Below are 19,080 nucleotides of genomic sequence, written 5' to 3'. Positions count from 1 at the left end.
ATCTTTTGAAGCCTTCTCGTACGGGTCTTTGGGTAGTTGTCCGGTCCTCTTTCTTCCACTTTCACATCAAGTCTTTCCACCTTGGAATTAATCTCCATTAGATTAAGATGGAGATCCCGCATGCTCTTGATCAGCTCATCCATAACATCCTTCTTTGGAGGTGGGACAATAGGATTTCTTGGTTGCTCGGCCATAGAGACAGGAGGTCGAGATATAGGAACAGGCTCTTTTATGGACTCAGATGGTGCAGAGGTGACCCCCACCTTAGACACATCTGCTCTCTCCGAGCAATCATATTAACTGCTTCCGTGACATCACCCTAAGCAGTCTTCAATCCCATCTCAGAGTCAGGATCTTCAAGCCGATCAGTTAGTTTCTCTTGAAGAAAAGTATACGCAACCTTCAAAAACAATTCAATCTTCTGGCTCTCCATACTCTGCTGATCATCAAGATCTAGCTAAGCAAATTTGCTTTCCAATTCGCGGTGAAGAGCAATGGGGCAATTAGTCCCTTATTGGGCCTTTCAACCCATTCTGTGAAGATTTTCTTCGTCATGAGGCCAGAATCTTCAAGAAAGAATTCTTCTCGAAGAGCCTTCTTGAATGCAAACCATCCCGCATATTTTTGAAAAAGACCATGAATCCTGTCTTAGAGGCCATGCATGGCCAATCGGGCAAATTATCGCCTCCAAGCATGATGAGGGACCCCAAAGAAGACCATCTTGTTAGTATAGAGGCCGATAAAAGAGGACACATTTTGCTCATTAAATTGCTTGAGCTCCTGCCCAACTGCTTCCAAAGCTTTAATGGCAGCAACATCTTTCCACTCTTCATCTTGCCTCCGTTGTTGTTGTAGTTGCATCTGTTGTTGAAATTGCAATTGTTGTTGTTGGTTCTCTTGCATCAGTCGAACCAACTGCTGCAAGGCATCTCCTCCCGAACTTGATGATTCTCCCAGTGTACTTTCTCTTCTACAGCCGACCTTCACATCGAGTTCACCACTGTCGTCGTGTTGGGGGGTTGAAGGTCTACCACCAGGGTTTAGAGCAGAAGAGGAGTGAGGGGTTCAAGGTTAGGAGAGGGAGAAAAGAATGGGATTTGATAAGTCTTGGGTTTTAGAGATGATTCAGTTGGAGAAGACGACCTCAAGCTTTTTCATATACTTAGCATACATGAATGGAATTAAAGACTTTGACTTGATTACATCAAATGCGTTATGAGGTTAATAGACCAATACATATAGAGTTTTAATCCAAATATATATTTCAAATGCAAGCCCAAATGGTTTCACTTTCATGAATGCCAATGAACAACAACTCCAAGATACAAGTATTTGCGTGGTAGACTCCACTACTTCTAAGACATAGATAAAAAACTCTTGAAATGCACTGACAAAGCTTTTAATTCACTTCAGCCCTCTTTTATAACAGTAATTTCCAGCCCATAAACAAGCTCCAAAAATACACATAATCTCAATAATAAGCCTCTCTAATCACTCTCAAATGAAGCCCTGATGTTTAGAGGTCAATACCATCACTTGCAACCACATAGATCACTTGATTTCCTTCCAAGAAGACAAGAACAGTGGGCTGCCCTGTTTATGATAGGTTTTAGTAGCCCAAAACAGCCCCCTACACCTCCAAAATCTCCCCTTTACTTGCCCCAAAGTCACTCAAGTACTTGGGCACAAGAGGGGCTTCAATGGACCATGAAAACGGTAAGAGAATGGAGGAAGACGTACACAAGAGCAGGCTGAATACTTTATCTCTGTTTTTCCCTTTTATGGACTATCATACCACTCATTTTCGTAATACCAAATGGATGGGAAAGAAAGACTCTCACCTTCTTTGTTTGTATCTCCTCCCTTTCTTCAGTTTGCTCTGAATTTGCATGCTTTGGAGCATGCACCATAGCCCTCAGCTCTTCCTCCATCTGCCACAGGTATGCAAGCTTGAAAATTGCACCAAAAAATGCGGGCTGCTCTTCTCTTCAGCTTCCACACAAAAGTTGACCATATAGGTCACTCACAAGTCACACAAGTCCATTATTTCAGGTCCCATACTAACCAAGTGGACTTTTGGGCACTCTCTTTGATTTCCAAGCAAATACTCCTCATGAACAAATGTGATATAACCTGTAGACTTTCAATTACCTCCTGTTGATTAAGTTGAGGGTCCCCATAGACTTACTTATTGTCAATTTACAAGATACAAACTGAAAATTGCATGTCAAGTTACAAAGGAACTTATGAGATTAAATGATATCTAAGTCAAATGTAGGGGAATAATGACTAATTTATGTATGAAAGTTTCTCATGTGAATCCTAATGAAGTTCTTTTGCAAACATAAGAACTCCATGTTTTATGCCATGAACAGAAAACCCTTTGACACCGTGGTCAATGGGTATGAATTCACACTCCTAGAGTGTTCACTCCAATTAGTCAAACAAGTATTTTTCTCCTCAACCACCCTAGGGAGTTCCTCCTCACAGACTTCAATTGATTTCTCACAAGTCAACTCAACCCTCCTAAACAGAGAATATAGTATACCTCTCTCAGGATAGGCATAACTAACTTTCTTCTCCTCAAAAACTTTTCTCTCAACTTGCCTTGAACTCAACCTTTCCCTTGGTTCATCAAACCCTAACTCTTTTTTTCTTTTGGTCTTCCTCTCTTGATATTGAGCTATCTTTACCGCTTCCTCAAAAGTCTTAGGGTTTTGTACCTCTAATTGCACTCTCCAATCTTCTAATTTCAACCCATTTACAAAATACATTATCTTGAACATAACTGGGGCTATCTCACCTTCTAACAATGTTAAACTCCATCGATTCCACAATCTTTCAAACTCCCTAGCAAAGTCCTCAACACATTGATCATCTTTTTTAACACAAGTTTTTATTTTTGCCCAAATCTCACTTTGACTTTCTCTTCTTTTAAACTTAGATAAAAAAGCATTTTTAATGGTCTCATAGTCCAAATTTTGTCTCTTAAATTCCAGGCTTCTCTCAAAGTCAAGCAACCAATTTTGTGCTTCTCCTTGCAATTCATACCTAAGAATTTCGAGTTTATCTTTAGGGTCATTCACTCTCTCTATCAAATAACACAACTCTATTTTTCTAAAAATCTTTCGGGATCTTCAATATGATTACTATGGAATTCAAAAAAATCAACAGCAATTTTTAACAATCACAAGAAATCAGAACTAGGTCACATACAAGTAAAACATCAAAACAAAGTCATTTTCAGCACTCCTCTGTGGAGGCACCAAAAAAGAGATGTTACACGAGCGGTGATCGAGAGTAAGCCTCACTCACAACTCAATAATGAGACGTTAAGGAGTGCCAGTTGGGATAATTGACTTTATCGAATGCACAATACAACTTAAAAAATTCGAATGTTCGACAATACACCACAAGCCACACACAAAAACAAGACAACACACAATGAACAATGCCTCTTGTAGCTCAAACAACTAAAACCCAAATTTGGGTAGAGCATCACACGACCACAACACAATGAAAATACCAATAATTCAAAAACAAACCAAGTGAAATATATTCTCGTACCTTAACAACCTTGAGTTGACACTTGGCGCTCCAAATCCAAATTCTTCAACTTCCAAATTGGCATGACAAGAGCTCACTCTAGCATGCGACCCTCCTCTCACCTCTCTCACAAAATACAATTGTATATGAGGAGGAAGGCCCTTAACTCTTCAATCTCCTCTCCTTATATAGTTTTCTATCCACACTCACATACATTAGGCTTTTTTCTTTCAGCTTTTGGCATTTACTTTTCTACTGCTTTTCACTATTTTCGTTTTTTATGCCCTATGCCTGTTTGTAACTTGTTTGGATCATAGCTTCGTCATTCGAACTCCGAATTTAGTCGTTCAAATACTCAAAACGATTGGAACACATTTGGTTGACAAGCTTGTGCGAATAGAATTACAAAAATCCATAAAAAATGGGCAAAAATATTGATTTTTATAAATCGCATCATTTTTCTCTATCTTTTCTCTTGGACGACTTATTCCCTTCCTTAGCCTATTATTCTTGTAATTGCACACACTTTCAACACACGTCCTCTTTTTCTTCAAGAAATACTCGCTGACGATGTTAAACTTACGGCCTTTTTCTTTGATCCTTGAGTCTTCAAAATAAATATTCTCTAGATATGAACCTGTTGTTTTTAATGCAGTGTGCCCTAGCATGAATATGGTTTTTTAAATGAACTTCGTGCCCAATCATTCATGATTTGGAATAATATGCAATGTTGGAATTCATGCTATACAACCAATCAATCAATGCTACACACAAAAATAATGTATGCATTGAAGAAATTGTGCCTAGTCTATCTACATGTGATCGTACGTCATGCAAAATGCAAACAAAATTCCTTGTTAATTTAAATCATTATCCTCACCTCACCTCTCAACTCTCATCAATAAAATATCAATCTCCACTCCACCCATCCAAAATCTCACAATCACTCAAGAAATGATGGTCCTCAAGACGTTGACCAGATATGAACAACCCATCTCACAATTGGCAGTGTCCTACATGACCCTCTAACTCACCCAACCACCTTACACACTCAACCAGAGGTTCCTAAATTTGTGTTGAATATCCCATATATCATGTGTGCAAGAAATGTGTGTGCTCAATGACAAGTGCTCTCTCATGTACACGTGCAACTAAGATTTACTGCATATAGCTGCAATGGACCTCATGCCGTGCTAGTTCTCAATAATGGTACAAATGTGCATAATCCCAACCCATGGCATGGAAGTATTTGATAAGAATAGGAGACAACCCCTGAGTGCAGTGCATCAACAAGTACATCGTGAAGTGCTCGTGAACCCATAGTCCCCATGATGTGCAAGAGTCTCAGCAGGAAAACAAACCTTGCTCCACAATGTTCGGTAGCTAATAGCAAACTCCACCTTCAACCTGTCCAAAACAAATACCAAGCTCAACCAAGACTATCAAGTTTCACACTCGACAAATCAAACAAAATGATAGAAACAAATCCTAAGCTAGACAAACACAAGAAATCCAATTACAAAATGACAAAACAATCAATCACACAAACAACTAAGCTAGCAAAAATCAAACCTTACTACCATTTGACTAGGGCTTTTCAATTTTCAGAAAAATGCTTGATAACATCAAAATGGTCAAAAATTGCGGCCATTTCTCCAAAATCCATTTCTATAGTAAGATATAGCTTTTGCAAAAAAATGGGATGTAGGCATAGTCTCCTTTGATGACATTTCTGTCAGATCTAATGTCTTGAGGTCAAATAGCCAATGCCAAGCCTTCAGGCTTTAGGCTCTGATACCATGTTCAAGATTCAAAGGGAGAGAGAGAGAGAGAGAGACAAAGACATGGAGCTGTAATAGAGAGTAATGAACTCTCATTGTTCTCTTCTTCTTATTCTTCCATAATGCTTACTAAAGTCTAATCACACATAACTAATAAACACACTAGGCCACTAAACTGACTGTACCACTAACTATGCTTGAGTCTAACTGACTCAGTTAAGATGACAGATGTCTAGATAAGGTCAATCATGTTGGTGATACTAATCACAAGCTTGATTCTCAACATGTTAGGAATGGAAAAAAGAAGGCTCTACACCAATGATGGAATCAGCCTAGCTGATATTCTGGACCCCACCATTCGACTATATGCTAAAATGGTCTACACACTTTTTTCAAGTCAGAGATACAATGCCCTTGTGAGTAGAATCAGTGTACCCTTGCTAGAAAGCCTTGCAACCAACGTCATGGACAAGGTGAATAAAGCCTACAACTAAAAAACAATACATGCCTTGGCAAAGGTACTAGCCACCACGGCATTAAGGGTGGCAAGAGGAGAGTCCCTAGCTACCATTGTAGAATCCGAGAGGAAAAAACTTACCTCCAAGGCTTCAACCATAGGCTTTGGAAAAGTGTTAATATCCATTATCTAGGAAGCTCTAGGGGAGTTGGAGAGAGAAGTGGTAGAGGAGATCCCGAAGCTATCACCAATCTATGAGGAGATGCCACCAACCTGCAACAAGGAGCATCACTCTCCCACACTAGCAACAGCAAGCCCAACCATCTCACTTTCAGGAGGAGAATAGGGGGAAGAAGAAAGCCACAAAGAGCAGTAGGAAAACGTGGAAAGAATTGATAATGAAAAGGAGAATGACCAACCACCTCAACCACAAGAAGCCTTGAGTGAAAGGATAGTTAATGAGCAATAAAGCTCAGAGCTATCAAGCAAAGGGGGAAGAAGAAAGATTACTCTTAAAATCTTGATACAAAAGGCTTGCTCCACTGTCGAGGAAAACAAAGAGCTGCAAAGGGTGGATGAGGAGTCAAAGAGGCTAAAATAAGAGTGCAAAAAGATGCAAGAAGAGGAGGGAAAATAGCTGAGACAAAAAGACGAAGAGAAGATTGCTCTAGCCATTAAGAGATCAATGGAGCAAACCTCCCGATCTCAAGAATTGGTAATGATGAGCCAACAAGGGAGGATGTGCCAAGCACAAGCGCAATAGTAGAAGAAGCGTGACCAAGATTGGTGGCAGAAGGCAAGGGTAAAGCCCCACTATAGCCAATCCCACAAGTCTTGGCGCCACACCAACAATCACCCCAATGAAATAAATCTCATGGCCTCAGTACAATACCTAGTTACAAGAAATTGTGCCTGCACCCAATGAAGGAGTCCACCCTTTATAGGAACCAAGAGACCAGCCAGCAGGGTTGGCATAGAGTCATGCCAAGGGCCTAAGGTACCCCACTTAGAAGTGTCAACCATGGTGCCTTCAGCCATGCACCATATGAAGATCAAGATCAACTAGTAAATGAATTTCAAAGCCAACTCCACAAGGCAACAAAAGATAAAAAGGTTGCACTTGCAGAGCTTGAAAAAGAAAAGATTGCCTTCATAGACTACAAGATGGAGCAAGCAAGAGTAACGACCATTAAAAATCAGGAGGTGATCACATTAAAAGAGGCCTTGAAGGCAAGAGAGGGAGAATAGGGTCTCAAAGGGTTGTATGATGAAGAGAGAGAGACTTGTATCTCCCTAAAAAATATGTCTGCCTTCAATTCCCATGAAAATAAACATCTAGAGCTAGAAATAAAGGAGTTGAAGAGGCAAAGAGAGGAGGCTAGGAAAGAGTTGTAGGAGGCAAGGAACTAAAGAGATGAGGAGAACAAAAAGAAATGAATGGAGCTATACAACTAGCTACAATCAACTCTTCACGAACAAGCCATATTGAAAGAGTAGGTGGAATGAAAAACCCAAGAGCAAGAGCAAATGCATACATTGTGGCAAGGGAGCAAGAGCAGGTGATTGCCACCCTAAGCCGGTACCAAAACCAAGGGTTAGAGTAGATAAATGAAAAAACAAAAGAATGGGTAGGCATGAACAAATATCAAATCAAAAACTTAGCCTACAAGCTAGCCCATGCCAAGAATGAGCCCCTATTAGCGAAAAGAAAAGCCATGGCTCTCAAGACTAGAATGCTGGAGCAAAAACATGCATTCTTAAGCACAACATTGAATGTCACAAAGCTAGGAGGAGAAGAGACATTGGAGCAACTAAAAAGAAAGCTATAATTTATGAGAAGGGCCCTATAGCATGGACTCCATGACAAGGCACCCAAGCCTAGCACCAATTTGGGAGTGGAGGAGCAACATGGTCACCTAATCTCAACTGGTTTAACCACACAAGAAATCACCTTGCTAGCTAGGGCTTGGGGAGCCAGAATAGTAAATGCAACCACTACAACAAGAGCCACTAGAGCTAATCTAGGAAGAAGTGCTTGATTTCAAACCGGACCATCCAGAGGAAGAACAAGTGCATGAACCAAGCCCCCCTATGTAGCCACAAGTGCATGAACCAAGTCCCCCCTATATAGCCACAAGTGCATGAACCAAGCCCCCCTATGTAGCCACAAGTGCAACTAGAAGAGCAAGGGGAGGAAGCAGGGCCACCCAAACAAATGGTGGGGGCAAGGCACAAGCGCAGGGAGTATGTGGAACATGCCCGCAAGTGTGAAAGTTTTTGCTTGACTGCCAAGACCCACGAACCACTTATTGCTTCAAGTGTTTCAAGCCAAGTACAATGGTTATCTATCACATAGCCGTACATGCTCTCACAACTACGAGTATAGTGAGCTTATCTCCATGCCCAATCAAGTTACCTCCTCCTTCTAGCACTCCAATAGCTCCATGATCCTAGTGCAAGCTTCAAGTGAGCTCAATCCTCAAGCTCCAAGCTCCATGTTCCATTGCCATGTGCACCAAATAAGAGAAGAGAAGAGAAGAGAAGAAGAGAGAAAAAGATGGAGAGCTTCTCCACTATGATTCCTCACTCACTCTCTCGCACTCCCTCTCTCAAGTGCATGCACCACAAGCAAGAGCAAGAAGAAGAAGAAGAAGAAGAAGAAAGCTAATTTTGACCACATATAAGAATGATCTTCTCCATTCTCTTTTCACCTTTTTATATATCCTCTCCTCCTCTTTTGGCTGCCCATCCCTTTTTACATGATTGGTCATTTTGGTCAAGATCTTCTTTCATTATTTCTTTCCTCTTTTCACCGATTCTTTCACTCGTAACAGTTTACATTTACAAATTACACATGAGGGAGCCTAGCATTCTTTAACAAAATGAATTACAATACGCCCATCGCTTTCTTTGCTAGAATATTTGGTGCACTCATTATTGTGCACTTCCTTTTGTATTAAGGATTTTCCTACATTGTTTTGAGCTTACCTTTCTTTTCTACTTTTCTCGCATTGGGTTGTCTTCCATTTCTGACTTTTTGGGTCTTTTTTCTATCTTGGGCTTCCATTTGGGGCTGTGACATTACCGCCCTTCTAGCCAATTACAAGCCCCATGGCACTTGTTGATAAGGGCTTAGGTGGTTGAAGGTTTGCCAAGTGGGTTGATGATGGGGTTTTGGGAGGTTGACTATGGAGAAGAGACGCATCAAAATGGATGGAGAGTTGTGGATAGTGAGGATGGATTGAGTGAACAGGGGCCTCTAATGTTGATGGTTGATCGTGGATTGTTGAATGTACCTGAAAAGAAAAGGAAGTGCACTACCTGGGGTGTGCCTATCTCATAATGCAGTGCATGGTGTCTATGCCAGTGGAACTAGGAGTTGGGTCGAACCTTAGGCACAATCCCGAGGTATTATCCCACACTTGAGGACCCAATTCTTGTACAAAGGGTGGTTTTGTGGATATGACTTAAGGAGGCAGGTCTAACCGAGTGGGAGCTTCCCAGGTGTGTCACGTCCTTAAGGTGCCCTAAGTATGTGAAGTGGGCAATGGGCTAGGGTGGTCCCAAGGTGTAGTGCTTCTGGCACTCGTAGGGTACAGATGGTTGATTCCCTTTTGATGGCTTCTTTTCTTTCTACTTCCTTTAATCTTGTCCTTGTCCCTTTTTTTCTCTTTTTCAAATGAACAAATTTACAAAGGGAGTATGCTAAGATGCATCCCGTTGCAAAGTAGGGGCCAAACTACATGGTGGCTTGAGGGTTTTATTGAGGAATGCCCTACTTTGTAGATACCCCTTTAAGCTAGTTCTTACATTGAGTGGAGTAGATAGAAAAAACAAGTGGTTGCACCCAGTGAATCTACTATCACTCATGTCCTCTAAGAGATTCATGAAAAATGCTAACATGAGAGTGGCTCTCATCATGAGGCGTTGTCGCAGCACGTAGGGTTGAAGGTCACCACAAGGGTTTGGCAAGAGAAGAATGTATGGGGGTTCAAGAGCTTAGACTTCGAAGATGGTAGAGATAAGAGAAGGGTTGAAGGTTTCAAGCCAAGTTCTTGAAGATAAGAGATAGCAGGGTGTAGGTAGATTCAAGGAGAGGAGCAGACGGAAGAGAAGGGGTTCAAAGAGATTGAAGATGTAGAAGAATACTCTCAAAAAGAATTAGAAAATATAGAAGAATACTAACAGAGATGAAGCCTGTCAGTTTCTTTCAGCATTATGAGAAAATACAACTCTAATAGATAAAAACGTGTACAAAATAATACCTTCCTCTATGCTACTCAGATCGCTAATCAGATGCTTCTAATGGCTCTGAAAGGGGGGTTAAATACTAGGACACCTGTCCAGGATCCTGCCAAATCACTCCTTCTTCATCTCCCACTTTCGGAGTATTGTTCACTGCCTGAAAACAGCGATCGCACGTCACGCGATTTTGCTAATCCCTTTTTTTTCATAAAATCCTCTCAAATTGGCTGAAAGCTACATGCTTTCTTTTACATGTCCTCCTAATCTAGAAGTTATCTGTAGTTTAATGGATTTTTACTAGAGATAATATCTAGAATATAAAAAATTGACTAAAAACTTGTCCAAAAAAATCTAATATTTTGAACCATAGACACTAATACTAATGTCTAAAGTGGCATTGGCTCTCTAAATCTAAAAGGAAGCCACACTCTAGATTTTTTTTACATGATGTGCACGTAGCGGCATGACATTCACCCCCTTCTAACCTGCACATCCTTTGGCATGTGTCAAATTCTTACGGATTTGCAGTGTCAGAAGAAGAATCTTATGCCATGTCAATGTCTTCATCTTCTGTCTCTTCTTCTTCCTTTATGTCTTCATGCTCTTGAATTATATTCAAGTCTTCTAGCTCATATGTTGAACTTTCTCTTCATTTGAAGAGCTTGATTCTTTTTCCAGCTATGGATATCTTCATGCTTGTTCCATCCAATTCAGCCAATGAATATGTGGCATTGTCATGAACAACCTTTACCACATATGGGCCAAACCAGCGCTTTACCATCTTCTTAGAAGCACTGTATTGATTGTCTAGGCTACTGTCATAGACAAGCACCCAGTCATTTTCTTGAATTGCTCTTGGCGAAGTCGATGTCGCTTATCAAATCTTCTTTTGTTCTTTAGTCTTGCTGTCTTTAGCTTCTCAATAGCTGCTTGAACATCTTCAGGCCTTCTTTCTAGCTGCCATATGCGCAAAGTCAGCAACTCTTCTCTACTAATTCCTTCCTCCCAAGGTAGAAGACTCCATGTGAGAATAGATTCTCCAATTGGCATAATTGGTTGTTGTCCATGTATAAGTTCAGCTGGCATATAACCAGTCTGAACTGTGAGTAGTACGGTCAGCCCATAATGCAAAAGGTAGCATTTTAGGCCATTCTTTGATCTTTCCTCTACAAGACTTTGCTAGAGCTTTGAGAATAGGTTGTTGACCTCTCTCACTCTTTCCATTGCCTTCAGGGTTGTAGGATGAAGTCAAAGCCAGCTTAATACCCAATTGAGCAAAGAAGTTGCATGCCTCATCAGCGTCCAACTCTCCTCTATCTGCAGTTACTTTACCCACACAACCATATCTACAAAACACTTCTTCAAGCAAAAAACAACAAACAACTTGAGTGGATTTGGTTGTTAAGGCTTTGCCTTCAACTTGATTGGTTAGATCCTCTCTTGCAAGCACTAAATACCACATATTCCATATTCCTATAAGCATGGTTACAAGATCAATAACCCATCTATAATGTATAGACAAAGGATAAGTTGGTTGTAACCCATCTCGATGCTTGACCATAGAATACATTTGACACACATAACAAGTTTCAACAAAATGTGCTATGTCCCAATACATGTTTTGCCACCAATATTTTTCTTTGACTTTACTAAAGGTTCCCCATATGCCTCTATGGCTAGCCCACAGGCTTTCATGAAATTCCTTCATTACATGTTGTTGCAATCTTTTGTTACCTAAAACTCAGACAAGCACTCCTTTCTTCTTCTTTGTGTGCTTCCATAGATGTCCTTCTTTAAGAAAAAATCCATAAGCTTTCCTTTTTATATGTTTGAACTCCTCATCAGCCCAAGTCTCCTTCTTCTTCAATGTGCTCAAATATTGGCCAATCTTTAGCCAATCTTCTTCATAATCTTCTTCAAGGAAATGAACTAGAACTTGAGCATGCTGGCTTTTAGTTGACCATCCTGTTGTTTTCAACTTTGGACCAGTATATGCAGTAAAACTGAAAATGTATTTTCAGCAGCCATGGAATGAAATTCAGCAAGTATAGATTCTTCAGCTTCATCTTCTTCCATCAACTCTTCTTCATTGTCATATCTTGCACGTGATAGCATGTCAGCAACTAGATTTGCCATTCCTGTAATATGCTTTAATTCGGGGTTGATTGACTTAATATATGCAATCCATCTTAGCATAGCAATGTCGGGTGTAGAGCAGTTGGCAATCATGCCCAAGAGTGGAAGACAATTAGTTTCTACCACTACGGAAGCACCTATAAAGTATTCACGATCACAGTTTAAAGCTGTTACAACTCCCCACAATTCCCTTTTTACTTGCGCATATCTTCTTTGATGTTCATTGAGAACTTTTGCTCCCAAAAAATTTGCATACATGTTACCTTCAAGATCCTCTTGGCCAACAGCCCATCCTATCCCAATGGGACTTGTATCCACAGTAAGGATGATGGGTTGACCATTTGAATAGTCAGCCCTTTTGAGTGTGGGGGCTAAAATTAATAGCTTCTTTAATTTACACATAGTGAGAGTATGCTCTTTATTCCAAGAGAATCTTTGGCCTTTTCTTAATAATTGATAAATATTTTCGGCTACATGAGAAAAATGTGGTATCCATATGAGATAGAATACACATGCGGCAAGAAATCTTCTCACCTCTGAAACATTTGTGCATTTTTCTTGCATTCTGCTAATGGCATCTATCTTGATTGGAGAAGGTTTGTGTCCATAGGGGCCACATAGATGACCGACCACTAGGACTTCTTCTACTCCAAAAATCGACTTAGCTTCAGAAAGGGTAAGATGTACCTCTTCTACCCTTGTCAAAATCCTGTCACAATCTTGAATATGGTTAACTACAAATGTCCTGCAACCATCTTTGTCAAGCTCCTCATTCTTTTCATTGGCTTCACATCTCTTGATAGGTATATCATCAAGAAATGGAAGAGTAAGTTGTGGAATAAAGTCCATTAAGACTCTGTGCATGGCATTCATCATATGGGCTACGGAGTTTGTTGCACCTTGTGGTAGAGTGCACATGCGGACCAATCCAAGAGGTGTCTTCATTGTGGTAATGTCTCGGCTTTCTAATGAAAGCTGAAATTGATCATATCCTGAATATAGGTCTTCCATAGAATAAATTGCTCTACCTGCAAAAGCTTCACCAAACTCATCAACAATTGGACCCGAACCAACATTTCGGATTGTGACACGATTGACAGGCTGTAGATCTTGAATGAATCGTAAAGATCCATTTTTCTTAGGCATAGTAAACCATCGGTTTGAGTAAGGTGCTAAAGAAGGTTCTAAAATCTTCATTCTGATCTTCTCGTTTAGAAGTTCCAATAATTTGGGCAGATGCGCCCTTGGAACGGGAATGGGATTGAGGTTCCAAGGCACATGTGGGACCGTAAAAATGACCATAGGAACCACAATATTTGGATCCACACAGCCTATTTCACTTGGTTGAAAAGAAAAATCTTTTCCATGTTTCATTAACATTTGCATAAAAGAGTTTTTTTTAGGAAATGAAAGAATTTTCACCTATTTTGAGCTCTTTTATACTTTCAGATGTGAACTTGTGACCAATGTTGAAAGGATCACGAAGACTTGGCTGATTGGCTGCCCTCTCACAACGAGCCCTTCACTTTCAGGAGGCAGTGGGACAGGTTTGACTTTCTTATCCACTGTCTTGTATTTTGTCTCCATTTGTGCTTTAGCCTTGTTGAGTAAACAATTGTCTTCCTATTCAATAAATTCTTTAATTGTTTGATAAAAATCTAATGTACATACTTCTATGGACTAATTTTCAGCCTAATTTTCTACATGAGCAGCTGCATATATTTCAGCCAATGTGTCAGTAGTAATCACTCCAAAAAAAATGCCTAAAATATCTTATGGGACCTGAAATGGGCCGGCACTGGCTATGGCACTAGCCGCGGGCCTCATGCTCATGACACACAAACACCGTCATGGCCTCGCGGACTAGGAGCATCAATCTAATGCTGAAGGACAAACTACCCTAAAGCTTAATCTATGCATTTATAGTTTATAGTCCAATGTTTCCCTTTTTTATAAACTCCTCAAAGGGAGAACCCTTACACATTGGCAATTCCACGATCACACACATATGGAGGCAACCTCTTGGTAGAAACACCGCGGCCCCACTGCAGCTCTCCTACATAGGAGGGATTGGCCCTTTGATGCGCTGCTAAACATATAACACAAACGAACACAAACTTCTCTCTTTTATATTTCGCGTATTTCTAGGAGATATACCATGTGTCCTCACTTAACAGTCCCTTAGGAAACCGACCCTCTATCCTATGGCAAGGGATAACCTCACACTCTCAATCGTGGGTCAAATTCCTAAGAAAACAATTGCTATGCAGTCCATGAGATTTTTCTCATGCATAATCCATAATGTGAATGGTTTAGTGCACAAACAACAGAAAATCAGCATTGTGCATCGTGCGAAACCAATCTTTTCATGATTTACATGCTAACGTTTATATGTCGAAACGAGGAGAGACACCGAGCCTTACGCTCATGCTGTCTTTTTCTTTATTTTAAAACCACATCCTATAGGCATGATGCAAACATAAATCAGATTTAATATTATACTTTGATGCTCAAACTCCCCTCTCACCCTACCGTTTAATGTTTTGCATTCGTTGATAGGTGAAAGAGTCATTTTATGTGTATTTATTTATAGAGAAAGCGATAAACACGGACGAAACTATAGAAACGAGGGTAAACCGAGTCGTGCTCTGCCTTCATTATACATTGCACAAACACTTGTGTAATTTTCTAGAATTTTCCTTTTATCGTTTTCTAATTTTCTCCCATTTAAAACCCATTTTTCACTATTTTTGGTATTTTTTCTCTATTTTATTCAATAAAAAATGACTAGAAATTAATATTTATTGTGGGCTATGGCCCTTAGGTTTCTTGACAGCAAAATTTCAGGTTTTGTTGATATTATGTCTCATATCTCCCCTTTATTTTGCAAAAAACCCCCAATTTACCCCTTAAACGCGTGTTTTACGGGTTTTATACTACTAATTTCAGCCATATCACTTATGATTTTCTGATTTTCAAAGCATAAACTAATCAAACTCATAGCAAACAACATTATGATGCATAATCAGCCCATGGGAACAATATTTCATCAACCAAAAAGCATAAAAACTCATTTTTTCTTCATAAAAATTGAATTACCGCTTAGGCTTTGTGTCTCGGGATCTCAGTTTTGCTACGGGACTATGGGTCAGCCCTCATTCAATGTCCAGCACCTTCACAATCAGCAATCTTCATGTCTACATTGATCCGGAAGCAATCCGGTCTCATCTGGACAAGCTTTCCTTCACCATTCTTCATTTTCCTCTTGCACACAAGAACAGCCCCTTAGGGGAGAGAGAGGGAGGAGAGAGAAAGACTAGAATCAAAATTCTCCATCCAGGCCACCATTGGACGAGCGAAGGGCGGCGATATGATCAGCAAGGAGAGAGTAGGCAAGCCCCATTGTCAATTGAGTGGGTTGTTTGCAGGCTGATGATCACCCTCATCAACATGAAGCGCAAATTTCGCCAAGACGCGACTGCCATTTTTCACGCCATCTTCTCCTCTTCATCCCACTGAATTACCACTTAGGCTTTGTGTCTCGGGATCTCGATTTTGCTACGGGACTGCGGGTCAGCTCTCATTCAATGTCGAGCACCTTCACAATCAGCAATCTTCATGTCTACATTGATCCGGAAGCAATCCGGTCTCATCCGGACAAGCTTTCCTTCACCATTCTTCATTTTCCTCTTGCACACAAGAACAGCCCCTTAGGGGAGAGAGAGAGGGAGGAGAGAGAAAGATTAGAATTAGAATTCTCCATCCAGGACACCATTGGACAAGCAAAGGGTGGTGATATGATCAGCAAGGAGAGAGTAGGAAAGCCCCATTGTCAATTGACTGGGTTGTTTGCAGGCTGATGATCACCCTCATCAACATGAAGCGCAAATTTTACCAGGATGTTGCCGCCATTTTTCATGCCATCTTCTCCTCTTCATCCCACATTTTTCCCCAAAGTTTCATGTTACATCAAAAATTTGGGATCCCAAAGGCCACTAGCCACTTGGCCCAAATTTTGTCCACCTCTTCGCATCTTGACCGGTTTCTTGGCTATTTCCCCGTCCGGGCTCCAAATTGAGCTCTGAAAAATCCTGGGCGTCCGGCTTGACATCCCGCATCGGCTGACAACTCCTGATAACCCACACGGTAGTCTGAAAAATTATCAAAATTCAACAAGTGTCGCTCGGGCACCTTTTAAAAGTTGTATTTCACTTTGATGCTTAAAATCGTCCTAACTGGAGCCGCCGCCTTCGATATTGAATATTTTTCCCCTAAATTCCAAATTTTTTGGCAAATTTTAGGCACATCCCGAGCTCAAAACTCCCCTCTCATTGGCGACCGTGGGATAGGGTGACTCAGCCCGTCGAATCCCACAACAGATCTGCACAAAACAACCAAAGGAAGCATCAAGCTGATACAAAATAGATACATACCAAAACATAGCACAATGCTCACCCGACCCCTTGACAAAACCAAGGCATGACATCCACAAGGAGTAGGCCCAGCATAATCTAATAGAAGGTCCGAAGCTAGTCACTAGCCAACTGCTCCAACACGGCCAGACTAAAAAGAACTATCAAAGAGGTTGCCCTAAGTGGTGGTCTGAACTACCTACCTAACTAAGGACAGCACAACCAGGAGCTCCTACTAGGCGAGGACTCCTATAGCCTGATCAAGAAGTATTTTCTTTCAGCACATTTCTTCTTTTAGGGTTTTATTTTCCCCATACTCGGGTATGTAAAAAGGAGGGAGCTGAGCGTAGTGACCCAAGGAGAACAGGGCATCGGCCTCAAGTCCTGTCTCAATACCCAAGAACCTACCAAGCCCTCACAAGGCGACACTTAATCCTTTTCTGATGCTCACTTTTATTTTCGTTCCAACCTTCCTTACTTTCTTCTTTTCTAGTAAGAAGCCACTCCTAGGAAGACAAGGCATCGGCCTCAGGTCTGACTCGTCCCTAGGAACCTACCAGGCCTTCGCAAGGCGATGATCAACTGCTTATAAATTTTCCTTTCTTTTCTTTTCTATTTTTATAGGGGGTTAGAACCCCTTTTTACACACCTTTGTATATATTTATTTTCTTTGAGATATTCAGGGTTTCTTTTCCTTTGTCATCATTATATTTCTTCTGGCAGGCTTCCCTAATTGCCTCACAACTAATAAGAACTCCTAGAAGTGCTGCCTAGCAGGCTAGCAGAACAGGGTCACTAGAACTGCCTTCTAAAACAGGTTTTTTGATGCATGGCAATGTCTTTATAGGAGGCAACGACTACTCAAACCTCCCTCAGATATACCTAACCTAAACCCTTGGACTTCATGCCTTGGTTTCCAGTCCCCAACAAGAAAAGAAAATCCCCTACAAGTAGTCAGACACATAAAGCATAAAAACCAGGGTACTCGTAAAGGAGAGATATCACCTGGATAGGGCCACGAGAAGCTTCCGGGCAACAAAAGGCTCCTTCCAAGCTCTTCTTCCGAACCTATCTAGCACAAAACTAAAACAAGAAACCATTAATTGCACCTGCACTAAACAGACAACTGGCCCACTTGGCCTAATGAAATAAAGCACTTCACTACAAAATTGGATCGGCCCTCTTGGCCTAATGAAATAAAACATTCAAAACCTCGCAAAAAGGGCCCTCTTGGCCTAACGAGATCAAACAGAATAGCACCTACACATCCCTCCCCGAAAGAGTACAAATATACAATAATAGACTCCTTTCCAAGGAGGAAAAACCAGGGTTCCCAGTCCTAAAATAAATGCATAAGGTTATGAACCATCCCTCCTGCATATACAGCAAGAGGCGTATGCATAACATGTTGTCTAATCAACCTATGGGTCCAGGATAATAACGGTAGATTGGTCTCGGCTACTCTTGCATCACCCATATCAACCATCGTCTGCCATATATAGCATGCTTTGATAACATTCCCCACAAGCGATCAGGTCCTGTTTCATTGTTATCCACAATACCTTGCAATCTCAGTGGCTTACTCTTAATCTCATAATCGAACTCCTGCAAAGTGATTAACCACTTTGTCAAACGATCAGGCGGTTCAGCTTGTTCATAAGCAGTCTAAGCCCTTCCGCCTTCGTATAGAAAACTACCTTCTCATAGAGGATGTAGTGCCTGAATTTCTTAGTCCCAAAGACCATCACAAGACACAATTTTTCCATGTAGGTATAATTGATCTCTGAAATGCCCAATTTTCGACTAGCAAAAGCTATCGGATGATACCACTTGTCCTCCCAAATTTGGGCTAAACAGCAGCAGCAGCTGATACTATGCACGGTGGCTACTGAAAATATGTAAAATATATCGTCTCTTTTAGGTGCTTTTAAAACTGGTGATTTTACAAGCTCCTGCTTCACATCCTCAAAAGCTACCTTACAAGGATCCATTCAAATAGACAGCTAAAGGATAATAAGTTCGTTAATGGCAATGTCCTTTCTGCCAAGGCATTTATAAACCTCCGATAATACCCTATCGAGGACAGAAAGCTATGAACCTCTTTCGGAGTGCATGGTGGACTCATAGCAACTATGACCTTGATCTTTTCAGGGTCAGTTGCGATTCCTACTGAACTGACCACATGGCCTAGCAATAGCCCATAAGGCACTCCAAAAACACACTTCCATGGGTTAAGAGCGATACAAAATTGTCTGCAGTGCTCAAAGCACTTTCTCAAAATAATCAACATCCTTTCCCTTACAGTGGTTGCCCTTAGGTCATCGATAAATACTTTCAACTCATCGGGGGAGATGTCACCAAAGGTCTTGTCTGCTGTCCGTTGCCATGATCCAGGTGCATTGCACAAACCAAAGGCCATGACATGGTACGCAAAAGTACCAAATACAGTAATAAAAGTTGTTTTCAGCTTGTCCTCTTCTGCAATTGCCATCTGGTTGTATCC

The sequence above is a fragment of the Lygodium microphyllum genome, chromosome 29, assembly GCF_053477565.2.
Source record: "Lygodium microphyllum isolate KBCC chromosome 29, Lygodium_microphyllum_v1.1.10, whole genome shotgun sequence".
In the NCBI taxonomy this organism is placed as follows: Eukaryota; Viridiplantae; Streptophyta; class Polypodiopsida; order Schizaeales; family Lygodiaceae; genus Lygodium; species Lygodium microphyllum.
Note: the sequence above shows the minus strand (reverse complement) of the source record.